At 39.2% G+C, this 9,221-nt stretch overlaps 1 long non-coding RNA gene across 1 annotated transcript; it reads left to right on the top strand.

The window, feature by feature from the left end:
- Positions 1 to 4,295: 4,295 nt before the first annotated feature.
- Positions 4,296 to 8,219, top strand: LOC109497781. Its single transcript, XR_002154206.3, has 3 exons — positions 4,296 to 4,484; positions 6,061 to 6,169; positions 7,572 to 8,219. It is a non-coding gene; the product is annotated as an uncharacterized LOC109497781 (long non-coding RNA).
- Positions 8,220 to 9,221: the final 1,002 nt, after the last annotated feature.

Here is a 9,221-nt window from a genome sequence, read left to right as displayed (position 1 = left end):
AAAGTTTGGTAACACTGGCCACTGCAATAAAAAAACAAATAAACAAAAAACATACCCAATGAGTTTGTCTTCTGGCTAGGAAGATTTCTAGCAAGAAGATAGAAAGTACAACTGGTTCTAGATTGAATAGTGTGTCCCCAAAAAGATATTTTAAAACACTAACTCCCACTGTCTGTTACTTGAAAGTAGTGTTTGCAAATGTGTTGAGATGAGGTTATTAGGTTGGATCCTAATCCATGTGATTGGTGTCCTTGGAAGGAGAAAAGACGTAAACACTCAGACACCCGAGAAAGTGCCATGTTACAATTGAGGCAAAGATTGGAGTGATGTGTCTACAGACCAAGGAACACCAGGAATTTCTGGGAACTCCAGTAGCAAAGAGAAAAGAATGGAACACAATATACCCTGGAATAATCAGTAAGAGCAGAGCCCTACCAACATTTGATTTTGAACCTGTAGCCTCCAGAAATGTGAGGGAATAAATTTCTGTTGTTTTAAGTCATCCAGTTGGTAGCAATTTGCTATGGCAGTTCTCGCAAACTAGAATATATTATGTGTAATATATATATTATTATATATGATAAATATAGAGAGAGAGAGGGCCTGGGTTGTGTATTTTTGATAAATTATAAAGGAGCTAAGACTTTGTAGATTTAAAAATAAAATGGTTTCATATTACCAGCTCTCCCCCCTCCTCCCTCCCCCCCAGAAACACAAAATAAGTAATAACTTCAGGGCAAAGACCAATCCTGCATGTGCCTGTAGGACTTTTTGTTTCTGTAGTGAGAAGGATCTAATTGAGCATTTCAGTTCAGCAAATAACTTTCTAAGGATCTGAAGAAGTTGCTTTGTAGTCCCTTTCCAAGAATGCTAGGAGCCTCAGGGGCACTGTCTCATAAAAGCTTCACACGAGGTACAAATAGAGAAAGGCCTGTCTGAAGAGATAGCGGGTGTGACTTTTAGAGAATGGAGTGAATCCCATAATGATTCACAGGAAACAAAGACAGTAGAAAGTGAAAAGGGGTCTGTGGTCCCTGAATCTTCCAAAGGCAAGTATAAACCCCAGAAATCCCTTCAGCTGCAAATACAGACTGTTTTTGTTTATTGTATTTGTTTTATTTTAGAGAGAAAGAGTGTGAGTGGGGGGGGGGGGGGAGAGATGGGAAGGGGAAGAGAGAGAATCTTAAGCAAGGATCCACAGCCTGTGTGGAGCATGACACAAGGCTCCATCTCACAGCCCTGAGATCATGACCTGAGCCGAAATCAAAAGTTGTACACTCAACCAGCGGAGCCACCGAGGTGTCCAGACAGGCTGGTATTTTTGTTGGTTTTGGTTTTGGTTTTACCAAAATGGCAGGATAACTCAGCCAGTTGAACCCATGGCTAGATTCAGGAATTTCAAAGAATCATTACCAGGGAAGTGAACGAGACCCTCATCAGTTAAGGCAGGTGCTCAGCTACATTTCAGAATTGCTTGGAACAGTTACTACTATCATTTGTTTCCCATTCTTGTCTCTCTTTCAATGAGAATGTCTATTGGGATTATTGTATCTTGGCTTCACTCTTTTATGCTTGGCCTGTGGACATCGCATTACTTGACTGTTTATAGGCCTTCAGGTTGAAAGCACCATATGCAATGAACATCACCCCAGTAGCTTCACCTGTATCTGGATTTAGATGATAAGGTTCTAGAATGATGCTGTAATAGGAGACTGAGTTCGTGCGAAGGGGGAAGAGACTATATATTTTGTATATGAGAGGGATGGATAGAAGATGGACTCTGTCAGACTAAGCATGGCCACAAATGTTTTTGGTGTTCATTTCAGTAAAATGTGTGGTTCATGTACCCCGCCCCTGAATCTGAGCAGACTTATTACTGCTCTAGCCAATAGACTATGGCAGAAGTGGTGCTGTGCTAACATCTGTGTTCAAGCATTAAGAGATGGAAGAGTCTACTTCCTATGGATACTCATTATGCTATACGAAGCCTAAGCTCCATAGAGAGGTGTTGTTAAATGTAGTTTTTATTGAGCTGCGGTGAGGCCAACCGATCAGAAAACAACTTTCATTGTAAAGACAGTTTGTTATTCATAATTCCAAAGAGAAGGGGATGCACCACACCACACAAGCCTGCTCAGAGAACCCCCTGGGTGGTTCAGGAAGCGGAAGGAGTGAGGGGACAGTACAGAGAAGCAGTCTTTATTGTGGTCTCCATAGAAAAGGCAAGGCCAAGTAAGCAGTTTTGGGACTGCCTAGTTTGAATAATTTCAGCAAGCTCTGGGACCTAGGATCTGTCTTTACTGATCTGGTACCTGGAGCTGTGATGATTTGGCCAGAGGAATATTGCAGACTAGAGTGTAAAAGCCAGAGAGAGGAGGTAGTAAAAGAATATGAACTTATTTTTTTTTAAATAAATTTTATTTATTTTTGGGACAGAGAGACAGAGCATGAACGGGGGAGGGGCAGAGAGAGAGGGAGACACAGAATCGGAAACAGGCTCCAGGCTCTGAGCCATCAGCCCAGAGCCCGACGCGGGGCTCGAACTCACGGACCCCAAGATCGTGACCTGGCTGAAGTCGGACGCTTAACCGACTGCGCCACCCAGGCGCCCCGAAGAATATGAACTTTTGATTGGTTAGTTTACATGCACAAAAGCATGCTTCCCTGACAAGCCATTTGTTATCTCTAAGAATTAGCTAGCTCTGGGGGTGGCAGTTACTCCCTAGTCTATAAGGGCTCACATGCCAGAAACACAGAAAATTTTTAAATGCAGTTAACCACAGGGGTCACTGGCCAAAGGATGATAGCCACATGAGTGGGTCCTAGAGAATGTTGAGTTCACTGAAACCTTCAGCTGACTTGTGCCACAATGTAGTATACATCATAGGTAAGACCCCAAGCAAAACTACTACTCCGTGGACCCCAGTCAACCTATAGAACCATGAAAGATAATCAATTGTCCTTTAAGCTACTAAGATTTGGGGTGCACAAACCGTAGCAAAAGATAAGTAAAACAATCTGTATCTGTGGATGTATGTGTGTCTACACACACACACACACACACACACACACACACACACGGGAAGAAGAGAGAGCAAATGAGAAAACTATTAAAAATCGGTCAATAATGTGGGTAAAATATTTATGGGTGTTCTCTGAAAATTTTTTTCAATATTTCTCTGAATTTGAAATGTTTAAATTAAAATTTTGAGAAAAAACAGAAATACAGAAAAACTATCTTGTGTGGAATATGGATATGAATTCAAATTGTATTATGAAAGCCAGAAGAAAGAACTAATAAGGCTTTTTGTTAGGTTGACGATTACATGAGGAGAAAAGTATCCCCATTGTGCCTACAGCCTGCATAATTAGAGGCCTAACTTAACGCTAAAGTACAAGAAGAGAGAAAAGAAGCCCTGTAAATAAAAGAAATGTGAAAATATGGCCAGCTCTAAAAATACTCTCGCATTAGGTAACTTCCAGAGATCTGGGAATTATTGTTACCTCCCGGCAAATCTTTGAGGGAGAAAAAAAGGAGTGTTTCTACATTCTGATAATTGCAAAATAAAGATGCCTCTAGGTTTAAAAAAAATTATTTATTGGCTTATATAAATGAGAAGTCTAGAGGTGGGTGAGGCTTCATAGGACGCTGAGCATAATTTTTCAAATGTATTAACAGGGTAAGTTTTTTACTGTTGCTTCTCTCTTTTTCTGTGCCATCTTTATCCTAAAATTGATTCCATCATGACACCCAGTGTATCCAAAGGCTGTCTGCATTCTCATTCCTTCAGGAAAGAGCAAGTGTCTTTAAAAATCTGAAATTCACTGAGAACAAATGCTCACTACGCTTACAAGGCCCCAGGCCATTGTTACCTCCAGAAGATGGAATGTGATGATCAGCCCTGCCTTGGTTATATGGTTTGCTCCATAAGTCAGGAGTGATATGAACATATCTGATACTACCTACAGGGAACACAGATATGCTGAGAATTTAAAAAGTGAAAAGAGATGCTCCATAGTGGACAAACCAGTAACCACTGCAGTGTATATTTTCTCTCCACTTCTCATAAATTTCTTTTTGTATATTGCCTCATTTTTTTTTCTTACGTTGCAAAGTGACCACTCACTACCATTTCTGAGGATAGCATACTTTTAAGAGGATAGCCAGGCTTACATTGGAAGCTGCTTGTCCCAAGGCAAATTTGTAGGAAAGGGCTACTGCCTGACTTGGTCTGAGTCCTATGACCAAATAATTGTAGCCATGACGTTGAGTCAGTTCCAATAAGAAGGATCACCATTTAACTTGTGGTTTGTGGATGTCACTACAAAACGAGGTTTGGGAGAGGGCTGTGTAGTCAACTACAAGTTGTCTACCCCAAGTTTCATCAGAGAGGAGGTTGGCTATTGGCTTCAGATACTGTGATAGGTTCCATCGTGGTTTCCAGTGATCCCTCATCCCTGGTATTGACACTTCTCTGCTCCATGTAAGTAGCGGGTAGGTGATGGAATAACATCTAAATCTAGGGAATAGAAGACATCGGAGCTCCAGTCCTGCTCTCTTGGATTGCTCACAGTAGGGGAAGCCAGGAACCATGTCAGGAGGACACTGAAGCAGCCCCAAAGACAGGCTTTGGAGCTGGAGAAAAACAGGCCTTTGTCCTACTGGCAACCTCATCTTGTTAGCCATGAGGTTTCGCAACACTGGAAACAAAACGTTTTGGCCTTTAGAAGCCTTCACATGAATGCAGCTTCCACCAACAACTTGACTACAGTATCATGAGAGACTCTGAGACAGAACCATCTAGGCCTTTCTGAATTCCTGAGTCACAGAAATGGAGAGAGGGATGAGCTGATTGTCTCCATAAGCCGCTAAATTTTGAGGTGTTTGTTATGCACGAATACATGACTGATAGAGGCTTATATTCCCTATTTTGTTAAAAAATCACCTTAGTGCTAGTTGTGTGTTTATGTGTATATTTTGTCCTGAATTAGGTTTATTAAGTATTATACTTTAATAAGTGTTCTTTTAGCATCAAAAGAAGCTACTCACTATTTTAGATAAATACTGATAAATACAGATGTGTCTTCTACTTTTAATAATTAGCTAAGATATATATAGTGTGTAGTGTATATATATATATAGTATATAATATCAAATATATATAGTATAGAGTATGTATATGTCAATTATTTCTTGCAACAGTGTGGAGTAGATTATTAAGGAAAACACTGAGGCTTAAAGAGGTTAGGTAACCCGTCCAAGTTCACCCAAGGATTCAAGGCCACATTATTTTCCCTGAGTGCCCATTCATTTAATCATTATATTTTATATTGAACTTCTATTCCTACTCTTAACCCTAATGCTCATGATTTACTATGGAATTTAGAATGGTCGTATTTGATTTAGGATTTTGTATTACATTCACAGAAATGATTGCTCTCTATCTCATATATACCGTATTTTGGCATTTGGGTGTCAGAATGGTGATAGCTTCATAAACCAAATTGAAATGTTATTCCTCGGTCTAGATTCTGCACTAGTTAATAGTGTGAAGATCATATATTCCCATAAAATATGAAATAATACATTTTGAAAGCATGGAATCACATTACCTGGTTTCAGAATAATTTTGAGAATATTTTTGAGTCAAGACATTTTTGTTTTTAATTTGTTTTTGTTTTGGAATAATCACAAATTTACAGAACAATGAGATTTTTAAATGAATGATTTGAAACTTAGCTTCCCAAACTGATAGCCTACCACTCTCAAATAACATATTATGTAATTCCCATAAACAGGGACTTTCCCCTCTGTATAACAATAATATAGTTATAAAGGTCAGGGAATTAATACTGATATATTTTTCCATCTAATTGTCAGATCCCAGTACAATTTTACTACTTGTTCAAAAAAAAATGTCTTTTCTGCAAAATGATTCAGTTTATAATTACTGGCTGTTCTTCGCTTTCATATGTCTTTAGTCTTCTCAGTCTGGAAGAGTTCCTCTGTGCTTCATTTTGGTGACCTTGACATTGCTATTGTTTATAATTATTTTGTAGAATGCTTCTCCATTTGGATTTTTCTGGTTTTCCTTCATGATGAGATTCAGAGTTTGTCTTTGGAAGGAATGTGACGGAAGTGGCTGCATTGTCCTCTTTGCATCCTCAGGTGACACACAATTTCATCTTTTCCCTTCGCTCTTTGTGGTTCGCTTGGTTAAGATGGTGTCTCCTGGGATTGCCTACTGTAAGGTTCCTATTTTCTTTTTGAAATTAGTATCTACTTGTGTGGAGATAGTGAAGCCATTTAATATTCTTCTTCATCATATTTTCAATTTATTAATTGTATTCGTTTAAATTGGTATAGATTCATGATTTCTCCTTTCATTCAGTGGGCTATAATCCATCACTCTCATTATTGGCTTTTTTACATTGTTTCTCATGTGACCAATGGGAGCCCTTTCTCATGTCCCATCATTGTATGAGCATTGCCTTTTCTCTGGCCCAAAGTGTTCCAGATTCATCTTAAAATTTCCTTGCTGCAAGTATGATGTTACCATTTCTTCTAAGAGTCCTGCTTGCTTTTAGTAGAAATGGTTTTGAGAAGCCAAGATCTGGGCTATATGTTGACTTAGGTTATTGAGGTGTCATTGATGGGAGACAGTGAACAGAGCTTGAGAATATATGTGTGTATATATGCACATGTGTGGACACACACATACATACACACTGTACTTACTACTTTATCTGTTTATACACCAGCAACTCTGAGTTCACACAAATACATCCAGTTCCAATTCAACACCACAGAGTTCATTTGTAGTTTTCTCCCTTCCCTATTACCAGTTTCCTTCTATAATACTGAGGAATCTGGCTCCCACAAGGCTTAATATATTAATTTATTTGATCCACACCTTGTTTATAATCATTCTCAAATTTTCACTCTCAGTCCTTTTTCACATAGATGCATTCTGGTCCCTTCTCGTATCTAACTCTCCACAGTGGCCTTCTTTTCACTAGAATGAATGCCCCTCTCAACCCGTTTGAGCCCAGGATATAATTCCCTTCCTCCCACACTTTGATCTCTGACATGCTATCTTATATTAGGCCACCATCCCGATGTGGATGCTGTCTTCATTTTGCCCAGGTGCTAATGACCCATTTCAGGCCAAAGTCCCATGAAGGACTATCCTTCTGTTTCCATTCTGACTTCCCACAATGGACCACTCCTATAACTACTTGGGTTGACTTCCTACTTTGGGCAACTCCCTTCCCACCCCACTGTGGACACCTACTTTTCTATTCCCCACCTAATGCCTTAGGAGCAAAATTATTTGGGAAGAGAAGGGAATGAAAAAGAAAGGAAAAGAGTGGATAGTTTTTCTTTTTTCTTTCTTTCTTTTTTTTTTTTTTGTAACTGCTTTCAGTTTCCTCTGCTATTAGTCTTTTATCCAATGTTTTAATTTTTGAGCTTATTTAAATGTATGTTTTTGCATCTAGATTTAGTCATTTGGAAAAAATTTAAAGCACAGAATAAAAAGGACAAAGTTTTTAATCGTATAATCCATCAGTTTCACAGTTCTGCACATCCTGTGAGAGAGGCATTAACTGGCAATCCTTCAAGATATTTCTGAATGCATTTTGAGATTTTTTCCCTGGATTATCTTTTCAAGAATATTTAAATAGCAAGCAGCCCTGGAAGATACAAACTTTGTCTCATAACAGTGCAGAGGACAGATTATTCTGCTACCTACCATAATAAAGATGTCTCCCCCTGCAGCAAAGTTCCCGAAGGTTTGCTTATAGCCTAGTATAAAAGACTAGAGTCTTCTCTTGTGTGACACAACCCACTGTGTGGTAGGACTCTTATCCTAATACCTTGTGGGAGTTGGAACGTGAAGAACTGGCACAATAAAATGATGTTACTCTAGTTTCTGAAGTTGTCTTGAGTCATGACACATCCTATGCCTCGACCTCGGGAGTCTTGTGTCTTCTGCCAGCACCCAAGACACTGTGGCAGGATAATTTGTTAGCTTGCAAGGAGGGCAAAATATCACAGGGTTTACAGTTATTACCAGAAATGTAATTGGTTACAAATAACAGAAAATCCAAATGCCACTGGCTTCAATAGAGATTTATTTATTTATTTATTTATTTATTTATTTATTTATTTATTTTCAAATGTTTTATTTATGTTTTTGAGAGAGCACGCAAGCAGAGGAGGGGCTGAGAGAGAGAAGGACAGAGGATACAAAGCAGGCTCTGAGCTGAAAGGCTGACAGGGGCGAGCCCCATGTGAGGCTCGCAAACTCATGAACAGCGAGATCATGACATAAGCCTAGGTCAGATGCTCAACTGACCGAACCACCCAGGCACCCCCCGATTTTTTCTTTTAAAAGAAAGAAAGGGAAGGACTAAGGGAGGGAAGGCAGAAAAGAAGGAAAGACATCTTGAGGTAAGTGGTCCATTAATGGTACAGTTGCTAATGCATGCCATCATGGACCCAGACTCTGCTTGTATGAATGGTCATCTTTATCAAGCATGTTTTCTTCTCATAATGCAGGCATTATGTCCATTTACCAGGCAGGAAAATGAATGAAACAGGGAAAAAAAAAGCAATGGATAACACCATTAATTTTTCCAGGAAAAATACTTTTCCTGGGAGCCTTAGTCACTGGACTTCCACTTACCTACCATTCCTTGTCCATATTTATGTCCACATGGACTGCCCTAGTGCCTAAGGGCAAAAGTTGGAGGTCAGTCATAAGTGGTATCTGCCACAAGTATCATCTTATAATAGTCTTTTTTGGATATGTTACATGGCTTCTTATTTCTCATTTTGTGAATTTGTTTCCTCTGATTGATCTTGAATAGAACTGCTATCTGTTTTCATTATCTTTAACTTTTGTTTGGAAAAAAAAAGTCAGTCTAGGGGATTTATTCTACCTATGATAAAGAAACAGAAATGGGATTTACTCTCTCACCTGAAACAATTAAAAATCAATGCAAAATATATTCATGATTTTCAGACTTATGACCAGGCCACACAGGGAGGTGCTACCCTAAAGAGGAGTTGTCATATAGTTGGGTAGTCGCTAAGGAGCAGCATGGGGGCATCTGCGAGGTTGATTTGCCACAATTTCATAGATTGGGTCAGCAAGGAGACTGCCTGAATGGATTTGGACAGTTGAGTACTTGTAGCAGAGATAGTAACAATGTGG

The sequence above is a fragment of the Felis catus genome, chromosome A2 (assembly GCF_018350175.1).
Source record: "Felis catus isolate Fca126 chromosome A2, F.catus_Fca126_mat1.0, whole genome shotgun sequence".
NCBI lineage: Eukaryota > Metazoa > Chordata > Mammalia > Carnivora > Felidae > Felis > Felis catus.
Note: the sequence above shows the minus strand (reverse complement) of the source record. Positions and strands in the feature narration are given on the sequence as shown.